An 11,666-nucleotide genomic window follows, 5' to 3' on the forward strand; every position below is an offset into this window, starting at 1 on the left:
TTACACAAATTCTGACTTCGTTTTGTCAAATCTTTTTTAGCTGATCCCCAGTCCACTAACGATCCCTTCCAGGATGGCAGCACATGCTGGTGGTCTGTTTCTGAGCCATTCTCTTCCCTAACAGTGACACACACTGCGATAATCTCAGCTGGCTTTAGTCTCCTCCTCTATATATATCCCCATGATGCACAGCATGCTTGCTGCTTCTCGGCTCTGTTTCAGTAACAGCTACTTCAGCTTCTTCTCCATAAAATATACCTTTGGTTCCACAGTTATATCACATATAAAACATTATAGCCACCTCACTGACAGCGGGATCAGAACAGACCTTAGGCCACGTTTATGCTTCTATGGATCTGGTTCAAGACTGTGATGAACAGCTCAAGCCACCTACTTGCTGGGCTGACGGACTACCTGCACCTACACATGGAGGGATGAGCGTTAAGGTCCAGCTGGCGCGAACAGGACCTAAGCACATGTTTACCACTAAGAGCAGTGCTAATGGGCTTACCCTAGTGGAGGGGACAGTTTGCGGGCTGAAGGCAGGGGCGGTGCCTGTGCAATGTAGGAAGGACAACATGAGAGCCGTTCTCCTAGGCACCTCGCCATCTCCCAGGCTGCGCAGCAGCATATGCGCTGTCAGCTCTAACCGGAGCATCACCCGAGATGCCTGAGAGACAAGCATGCCACTAGGCACGCTTGCACAGGTAGGTACTCTGGGAGGCAGTGGCAGAAGGTGGGTGGGACGCAGGCCCTGCCAGGTCTACAGCTGCCTTGGAAACTGCTTCTGCAAGTAGCTATAAGGTACTTGATGTGAAGTATAGTGAGAACAGAACCGAGCCTATGACAAACGCACTCAGACTCAGAAATCTTTCCATAAATGTTCTTTCCACAGAAGAATGAAATGTTCTGCTACCCCTCTACTGACGGGGAACACATGAAAAACGAGCAAACTGAAACTGGCCCTCTAATACCATCTGTAGAGTTGCTGCTGGCTATGGCCTTCCATAATAAGGTTTTATATCAATGCTCTCGGAGAGCCAGGCCTCCACCCTCATAGAACTTAATAAAATGAAATTCTGGCAGTGGGAAACTTATCTCAAGGAGATACTATTGGAAAAGGAGTGGGAATACCTGGGAGCTATAGCCAAATTGTAGTTGCCCAAGATCCAAAACAGACCCAAATCCTTATTATATGCAGATGTTCTATTTCACTTCATCTCCACAACCTGGTATATAAAAATATGCTTATGATGTGCAAGACACTATGCTCCAAAACACCTCCTTCCTTTTTCCAAACTATATAGGCATCTTTTTTTATGTGTCTCTATTTAGATTTTATTTCTCAGTAAGCAGATGCGCTCAGACAGTATCCATCTGAGCTGAAAAATACCTAAACCCTTCCAAAAAAGTTTTCTAAATTTTGCTAGATAAAACTCACTGAACCTATTTTAAGCCTTCGGTTTAGGACTTGTATTCCTCCTCTGCAGATCTGGATTTTCTGTATCACAGATTTACTGTGGAGCAGACAGATTAGTTTACCAGCAATACCTGACTGGTGTGAAAACAAATAGATGAACTGGAATATTTTCAGGAAAAGAAAGTAGCTTTTATTTTCTCATTTCTGTACTTCACTTAGGGCATTCTTTCTTTCTTATCCTTTTCCTATGAACAACAAACACTGCAAAGATGATGTGTTTGTACACTTAATGTCTCGTGCATGATGTGATCTTGAATCAACATGCTGGAAGCAGTAACGGATCTATTGCAGCCCCCAAACTTCCATCTACTTTCATTTCCTGGAATCATACGTTCGGGAGCAGAGATCACCCTCAGACATTTGGAAACACCCAACATATGATGAGGGAAAATTATTACTTAAAGTGTTTCTAAAAAGTGCTGGACACACATCTTTGTCCAGTATTTCTCACTGTATCTGCTTTAAAAAGCAGTTCTGGGAACACCCTTCCTCACAGGCCAGAGAGCGCAATTTCACCACAGGCTCTGCAAACCAAGTCCTGAGCAAACTGCAGCAGATACTGCCAGTCCCCGACTACTGCAGTGCACCACTGGAAATATTGTCACACACATGCAGCATAAATGAATAGGTGTCCATCCCTTCTGCTTCTCCTTCAGGCACCTGTCCCCCCAGGTCCTCCCTGCATGGAGCTGCTTGAGCAGCACCAGTGGGGCTCCGACAGAGTGCAAATGCCGCTTGGCAGTGGCCCCTGCGTGATGAGAGCCCGGGCTTCCCACCCGGTGAGCACACCCTGCCTCGTCACCTTAAAAGTGAAGATTAATAGCTATGCTGCCTGCTGGTAAGGGGGTCCTGAGGCCAGGGAGGGGGGAAGTCAGCAGCGGCTGCTCATGGGCAGGGGAGGTGGTATGTTTTTCACTAGCACTTACGTAGCAGGTGATTGAGTTAAAAATAAATTAGCACCATGTGGCACATGATACCTTTCTAGAAGTTGCTGTGCTCGGAGGCCATATCCCACGCTGGGGTTCAAAACTGGGTGTTTCAGCAGCCATAATGCAGACTTGCAACATTAATTACCATTTGGGGGAGCCTATTGCCAGCAGGTTCTCTGCAACTACAGGCTATTTTCCACAGGAATATACGTGGGTTGTAAATTGGCTTGCTGCTCTCAGGAGAGCACTGGAGTCCAGCACTGTAAGTATTTAATTACTGTCAATGGTTTTACGGCCTGGGGCAGGCTTGTGGCTAGCCACATTGGTGTGGGAGACCCTGAAAAACTATGGGACACTGCATTTAAATGGAAGCAGTCCTTCCCTCATTTTTAAAATAAGTACATCTAATGAAGCTTTTCAGGCATTTCAAACCACATATCCAAAACCACAAACACACCCACGTTCATTGGATGCTCACTTTTGGTCTTTATCAGAATAATCCTGAAATAAATATTTTATTAAATTACCAGCCACACAGTAATAGCAAAAAGCATCAAATGCTCTTAACCATTTCCCATAGCCATTGACACATATATTATATACACACACATACATATATGCATGTGTACACACCCATGCATACAAATGTCCCTTTTCAGTTGCCCTCTGAATATGTATAGTTACACGCAAGTAAACCCTTACTTAAATCTAGGAATGAATTTCACTGACAGTTTCTCAGGAAGTTTAGGATTTTTTTTCCTAATTCTTCTCTACAGGGACACTTTGCAAGGCATAAATAGAGAAACAAAAGAGACTCGGCCAGACAGGCAACTCCCTTTGCCAAACTGCAACCGTTCTGTTTAACTTTTTCCCTTCATCCATCAGGATTCTCCTTTTCTTTCTCTAGGATCATCGCAACAGCCACCATTTCAAGTACACCCACACAAATGGTTTGCGAAGTCCTCATAGATGTCTGTGAAGGTATTGATGCTGAAGGCAAATTTTTTTTCCTCATTGAAATGGGCTAGAATTGCTCAAAGAGTCAGTTACTCTGTCTTAACTGGAAGAGTAGAAAACTCTGAAATAGCCTGAATTGTACGACAAGTGTCTGACTGTGCCTGTAAATAAAGTCTAAAAGTAACACTGTGATGTTTGCCTATGGACACAGCCCATGTCCCCAGCCAGAGGAGGAAGACGGCTATGGGAAACGACACGAGTTTTTATCCAAAGGTAGTGAGACCGCAGTGCTAACATCCCATGAGAGCAACTTTGTTGTTGTTGACTGAGATTAGCTACCAGGAAAGCTCACTCTCCAAATAAGATGCAGATGCTCCTCAGGCTGGGATTTCCATGGTCCTTCTGAGACACAGCAGACACCGAGAATCCTCAGCAGTCTGGGCCACGGCCAGGGTCTTGTAAGACTTGTGGATGGGGACTTGGTATTCAAGGGTGAAAAAGTACCAAGAGAGAAGGACAGGAGTGGTGTCCGTGTTCAGACACCTCAGTGTTGAACAGCTCGTATGCTGAACCAGTCTGAAGCTGGCAGGGGCTGGAGTCTCCTCCCTAGCTAAGGGTCCAGGCAAGACAAATTTCAAACACAGTTTCTGCATCTGCAACACCTCCTATCCTTCCTGGGGACAGACCAGGTGTCTGTCCAGGGCAGCGGGGTGGTGAGCACGGTTCTCCTGGAGAAACCCTTGCACACAGTTTGGCGGGTTGGGGAAGCTGCTTCAACAGCCAGGTAGCAATATTTATTTTACCAGCGTGGAGACAGCCAAATTCTTCTGACTGGCTCTGTTGGGGCCACTGGAGTTTCAGGGGAGGGATGGCGGCAGCCAGCAGCCTGCCTGCTCCACTGCTGTGAGCTCGTCTCTGGGAACCGGAGGTCCCCTCCAGCAGCACCAACTTGCCCAGGTCAGGCCCGTGCTGATCTTGTCACGCAAGTTGTGGAGCAGAGCCAGCTCACCTCCGGCTGGCTTTGGTCCCTGCACAGCTTGTGTGCGACGGCCTGCTCCCATGCATGCAAATCCGCCCTCGGCACGCCGGCGGTGTTTGCTATCTATAGGTCTATATACGAAGAGAGGCCTATAACATGATGCTGAAACCCAACTGGTTGCAGCAGCCCTTCCGCAGTCCCCGGCATGGAGTGGGATGAGCCGCCTGGCGTCCCTTTCGGGCCCGGGCTGGGAGCACAAAGGGGATCCTTCCTGGATGACATCTCTGTCAGCTCTGTCAGATCAAATCCAGTTTGCAACATAATCTGTCCTTTTTGAAAGGCAGCCCCTGTCAGCACCGGGCAGCTGCCACCGCTGATGGACAGACCATGAGGTCTTGTTTAAGTTCTTGCTCACTGATAATGTATCTGCAAGAGGCACCCTGCGTGAGGCCCGTTGTTTTCCTTCTTTACAGAGCTACACCGTTCTGCAACAAACAACTGCTCTGACTCTGCTCGTGCCTCTCTACATCCTCGTCCCCGCTCACTCCTTCATTAAAGCCTGGGAAATTGCAATAAATGTGGTTCATTTTAAGCGGTATCAGAAACATTCAGATGTCATTAAATAGCCTTCAAGAACACGTGGAAGACATGAATGAAAAAAGAGCCGTGTCTCTCTGGCTGCTGAGGAATGCATGTTTGCTAACAATACAAAGCCACTGTCCATGAGGGAAAGGCTGATCCGTACACTAGCTGATGCAGTTAAATTAGCAAGGTTATTTCCTTGCCAGGGGACATTTTCTGTCATTTGTGCTCACAAAAAAACCACAATCGTGATCCATAAGTCATCTAAATTTATGTATATGTATGCTGCCATCTATACATCCAGACACCATAACTGCATTATGCCAAATATATGCATGTACATGGACTGAATTAACTTGGTGCAAAAAATCATGTATCTTACCAGCAGCCCATCAATTTCTATAAAAAATGAGCTGACTATAAATGATGACATTTGAATCCAGCAATGGCCAACCCACATCATTTTCAAGTGGTTTTTGACTGGCTGTTAAGTTTTTTTTTAATCTGCTGTTTTTCAGACTCAACATGTCTTACGCACCCTGAGAGCTTTCCATGTATTCTCTCATCAAATATTTTTGTTTGGGACATTTTGAAGAGGAAGGTTTACTTCAGACTCCCCCTTCTTTCATTAGAGAAGATGCAACAGTACAGATAATATCTTCCACGTGTGAAGGCACGCACAGCATTTCTTCACATTAGCAGAGCACTGCACCCTGCACACCGCAGGCCAGATGTTTGCAAAGCAAATGTTCAGTGTCCTCACAAATCACTGTTGAGGCCTGTAGCAGCCGTCCCAGCTACCTTAGTACCAGCAAGCACCAGGGTACAGGCTTTACAGTGCTCAGCTTCAGCCGAAGCCAGCTGCTCTGCCTCAGGAATGACAACTTCGTTTCCTATCGCAAGAATCAGTGAAAAAAGGTTTCACAATGAACCACCCCGTTTGGGCTGTGGATCAATACATGCACTGAAGGACAAGATTTTCTTCCTTTCCTTTTCCAAAGCCGTAACTTGTTATTAAGTACCGAATTACGGGACTGAGTTATATCACTGAAGACTAGCGGCCAGCAGCGCGCACCGACCAGACAGGAGATCAGCCTCCCGGTTTAGGGGTCCAGGTGCAGGTCTCCCACGAGAGCCCTCATCTCTGCTCTGATAGGTGCCGCGCAGATCAGGCCCCTCTAGCAGCTGAGATATTCAGGCTTTTGCCATTAGTACTGACCCCCCAGCCATCCTGAGGACTGCAGGAGTATGGAGTAACTCTCCTTCCTCCTTCAGCCGCCTCAGACATGAGGTGCCGGGGAAAGGGGTCCAAAGGCAGTAGCTGAAGCTGAGCACCCCCAGTCCATGGCCAGTCGCTCATTTATTCTCAGGTGCTGGTTTCCCATGCATGCCTCCAACACAGGGACAGCAACAATTTTTCCACGCTACTAGAAAGTCCAGACACTTGGGGGCCTAAGCTGGAATTTTAAGCCTTGGGCCTCTTTTTAAAGACAGCTCAATATCCCCAGTATTTGTAGTGGGAGACAAAGCAATTTGGATAAAGACAAGGCTCAGCGCAGGAACTGCATGTTGGGCAGGCCAGAGAAAGCAGCACTGCTTGTAAGGTGAGGCAAAGAAAGGAAATCCAGAATATTCAGTGTTTTCATTTTTTAATTACTATATTGTAATCTTGAGTGTGGAGAAGTGAAACGACTGCAGCATGTTACGTAGGCCTTCCAGCTGTGTCAAAAACCAGCCACCGGCTGCCTCAGTTTCTCCCCTCAGTCTCAGAAGTCCTCCTCCTACCGCTTTCATCCTTACCCCCACTCTGGCTTGCTCACACCTCTATATTTGGCAGCCAAACATTTTCCAGTCTATACTTGGCTCATCAAAGAAGTAAGCCATTTGTGCTGCTGGGGAAAGGCATCGCTTTGCTGCCTTCTCTGTTCTCTTCCAGGCCTGAGATGGAGGTGCCGAAGGCCTGGGGATGAGCCCAGAGCCGGGAAGACCTGCCCTGCGGTGCACAGTGCGGCAGGAGAGCAGGACCCCTGCTAGATGCTCCGTCTGATCTCCCTGGGACACAGGGCTGAGGAATGCCAGGCGCACCAGCCTACTTATCAGTCAACCCAGATATATGGACAGAGCAGAGAGCTGGAGAGATTTGCGCATGCATATTTAATAGACAAGTAGTGACTTGTTTTATGGTCCTTCTTCATAATTTATTGTTTGAGAGCTCCAAAAGTTGCCAAAGCTCTTAATATATTGTTTTGTGTTAGGTATGATTTCAGAAAAACAAATCGGAGCAGGAATGGGCAGAGGGAGGGTAAAAAAGAAGAGATGCCACTTTTCTTTTGATCTAGTCTTTGGACCAGACAATCGACAAACACAGGACTGCACCTCCACTTGGCAAGCTCTGCTTTGGAACTGGACATGCAGAAGCATAAAGCACATTTCATTTTAGAAACATAACTACCTCTTCTTTTTTTTTTTTTTAAAAGATTATTTCCAAGAATGCTGTAAGGACATGAACTGACTTTTCAATCACTTGTTTTGTGCTCTCCTCATTGAGAGAACAGGCTTGTGGAAAAGGCTGCTGACAACTGTTGTATTGTTGAGCCAAACCTATTTACGCTAAGATAGATTTATTCATTTCTTCTCGCCCTCCTTCTTCTCCCAATATTTTCCTCTCTCAGACTTTTAATAAGGCAGTAAGGCAGAAAAGCAATGATGCAAATGAACAGAGTCTCGGTGTGACCATATGCACATCACCCCCAATTGCTGGATCCTGTAGCGCAGTAGTTAATTTTGTGTGTCATATGTTATGTCACACTTATTAGCCTCAAGTGCAGTAATGCACGTTTCCATTCACAAGAGAACCTCTTCTGAATAACAAGGCCATGAATGGGTAATAATAAAAGTATATTCCATATGGCAGGGACTGTGCTAATTAGGCAGACTTGGAAATCTCTGTCAAACACTATAAAATGTTACAGTGCTTATATAAATGTTTAATAATGAAAATGATAACAAACTGAATGGGGATGGCTTGGGGAAAACAGTCATCTGAATAGTTTTCTGAGCATAAGGGATGAAACAGTCTATGGTTTCTGCAAAAGAGGCTTTTAAGCAAGTGTCTTACCTGGTTGACACATTTGACTAAAGGCTTGCCCCAATCTGCAGTCTAGCACGCTCTAACAGGTACAGCAGAAATATGGTGAGCTTGGTCTCTTTCTTTTGGTGCTAACCCCCAGCATCCGGGGTTCACTGGCTCAGCGGTCCCCCTCTCCCAGCATGGCAGAGGGATCAGCAGCCACTGCAGTGCAGCCGGGTAGCTGGCATTTCTTTACATTCTTCCCTGGACACCTGAAGCAAGGTGTTCATTTCTTTGCCATGATGCCGTGAGCTGGCTGCCAGCTTTAGGACACCTAGGTGGGATTCAGTCACAGCACAGTGATCTGCATCTTGCACACTGGAAGATTCAGAGCTATGGCTAAGAGCTAGGAAAAATTCAGTCATTCCCGAGCCTCTTGCACAGTAACGCAGAGTGCCCCCTCATGTGCAGACCCAGCCTGCACTACAGCAGGGAGGCAGCGGGCTGCCAAAAGTGCCCTTTTGGCCTGGGTACCGCTGATGGACCACAGGACACATCCCTCCTCCCCAGGCATTGCTCTGAAACAAGAGCAGGAACTAGGGGAATTAAGAGCAGGATGCAACAGTGGCAAAGCCAGCACGTGCTGACAACTGACTGCAGGAGGGAATGCCCAGAGTATTAGTATTCACCCTCCTTCTGCTTCGCTTCCTGGCTGCGACATCCTCCCCAAAACTGCAACACTGTCCTCAGCCATAATAGGCTAAATGCCTGTTTTGATGAATGAAAATATTTTGACGAATGAAATTAAATTAGATTTAATTCCAGGCAAACTAATTGCAGTGCTCATAAGCGAGACTAAATCAATGATAAGGTGATAGGAAACCTATTGCTCCCCAACTCCAAAGACGTTTTTCAGGAACATACGATTACTTCATCTTTTTCAAGTGGCACTTCTGCAATGACCGCAGTGGCAGAGCTCCACTGACTGCAGTTCTGCTGAGCACCAGGTAGAAGTAATCTTGCCCCAGGCAGGGCTTTTTCATTATTGAGCAATTTTTTATACTGTAATATTTAACGTTTAAAACATTTAAAACTTCTTTAGAAAAACACCAAAGTCAAAAAATAGTTTTGCACTAAAACAAAAGCAATTACATTGTTCTTATGTATAATTACATTATTATTATCACGCGTAATATATTCATAGCTCCCTGGGCTGGGGGAAAGCATAAGATCTAAAGATAAACAAAAGACAGCAGGCTTTCTTCTGATACCATTTCCACTCATAGAGACCAAAATAATGCTATTAACATCAGCGTGGCAGAGAGCAAAGCATGTTCTGGCATCGTTGTTGTGAAAAACTTTACATATCAAAAGGCTCCCTGGCTATCTGGCAGGTTGTGCCAGTATTCCTCACCTACAGCGATGAAGAGCTGCCCCAGCTCAGGGGTGACCCGATAGCGAGTTTTACCCTGTGAGCATTCAACGCATACAAACCTCTTTTTAGAGCCAACTCCCTTCCTCACAGGCAACTTTGGAGAAAGCTTTCCCGTGAATCACGGGGGAGGCTTGCTAACTGCAGTCACAGCAGGACCTGTTTGAGGGGCAGACTCTTGCACCCCATGCTAGGTACAAGAGAGGGGTGTTAAACACTGGAGCACAGCTCCCAGAATCCCATGTACATTCTTATAGTTTGCTTTTTTAAACACTGACAGCACGCATAAGTTAGATACAAAATGCACCTGGATCTGTCCTCAGGAAAGCTGAGACCAGAGGGCCTGCCCCATGACCTCGTAGCCCAGGGAACAGACCCCAGCACGCGGAACAGCTCAGGGGCTGCAGCCTTGAAAAGCAATAAGGAAATAATGAATTATAGCAGCAAAGGCCCCACTGCGCATCCCAAACCCTGCTCGCCACCAACATCTGCGATAAGGAAGAAAGCGTGCTCCATCCTTTTACTGTGGCTCAGAAACCCTACTCTCTTGAGGCTGGAGAATTAGGGACCCTTGTTGCTCCCCTTCCCTGTGCTTTTTCAAAGCCGAATCCTGCCCAGGTTTTACTGAACCCTGGTATATGGCTCATGAACCGCAACCCATGCAGGAGGTGGCACGGTAGCTTGCCAACCTGTTCACATCCTGTTCTTCTACCATAAATTGAAATAAATGTGTGAATAGAAATATTTGAAGGATAGACTCAGGAGACTCCCCCAGGGTTGGAAAGTAACATTCAGCTCTCCCGGAGTGCGCGTATATAGGGCTATTAGGACCAGCTGAATCTCAGGACTAATGATGTATTATGTCTGTGTTTTCCTGCAAAGCAGGCAGCACTTGGAAAATGGAAATCTGAATCTTGACCATCTCGCTGAAGTCAGCTAAATGAGCTCTCCGGCACAGAACTGACAGGAAACGGGGTATTAGCTGGGGGAAAATAAATGGAAGAAATATCCTTCAACTTGGGCCCCTTCACAAGAACTGTAGGTTGTCTCCCTTTGGTCCTTAGGTAAGCTATAAGCCTCCTGTTTGTAGCTTTTTATTTAGGCTCAGCATGGCTCAGCATCTCTGAGCTGCTACAAAGCCAAATGGCCATGAATGTTGGTATTTTTCCTTGCCATCTAAGATGCACCACCATGTCCATGTCTCTGACTCAGTAGCTGATTCCAGCTAATTTGCATCTTTTGTTCAAACACTTATTATTATGAATAACTTTGGGAAAATTTTATTTTTGTCTCTTCAACATAAAGTCGTCAAATAAATACAATGTGAACAAGTACTACCACACAGCTAGAATATTTTTCCTTCATTATGTAGTTGATGTAGTTGCTTCCTTGGCTCATTATAATGTAACTTCTGTTAATTCCATTTAATTTTTTTCCCCTCTATTTTGCTTGTTTTATTTCACGGTACCTTGAGAAAGATACTAACATGATGATTTTCATTCTTCACTTCCTACCTCAAGCACAAAATTGCTGCATACAGATTTCTCAGCAGTTCAAAAGACTGTTTCACTTACTAACTCCTGGTCCACCAACAAAATGGTTCACATTTTTCTTTATTTTTATCAGTGACAACTGTTTATTATTTCTACTGCCTCTGCTCCCACTGTACAGAGACCAGAAAGGGCTTACTCATTCTGGCAATAAAAGGGGCTCTTGAAGTGCCCCTACAGCATAATAATGCTCTGTTTGGTGGGTTTAGTACATCTTTTTAAAGTCAGACCTAAATTTCAACTTGTAACTCACCTGTCAACCTCTTTAAAACATCCCAAGGATAAAGAGAACAGTTTAGGCTTAGAACAGAATAGGCTTCAGGAGTCTGGATCTGTAAATCTGAAGGAGGAAAAGAGAAGGAAAGTATCCATCCCTAGTATTGCGTGGCAAAGTTATTCCATGGGGACATCTAAAATCTGAAGCATACAATTAATAATACTTTTCAAAGACGTACCAAGATATACTTAATGACCATCTTTAAAGTACTTTGAAATCTTCAGAATGCAAATGAACTTAAATGCAAGACAGCAAATGAAGCACAGCAGACTGCTCCAAAAGTCCAACCTCACGTTGTGATGATAGGAACAGAAGAGTATGAGCCACTAAAAATACTAAGGAGAATATTACAAAAAACAAAGATGGATAAATCTTTAGCCCAGACACTGTCCAGATGCATTAGATCATGA

This window comes from Aptenodytes patagonicus, chromosome 1 (genome assembly GCF_965638725.1).
Source record: "Aptenodytes patagonicus chromosome 1, bAptPat1.pri.cur, whole genome shotgun sequence".
Classification (NCBI taxonomy): Eukaryota; Metazoa; Chordata; class Aves; order Sphenisciformes; family Spheniscidae; genus Aptenodytes; species Aptenodytes patagonicus.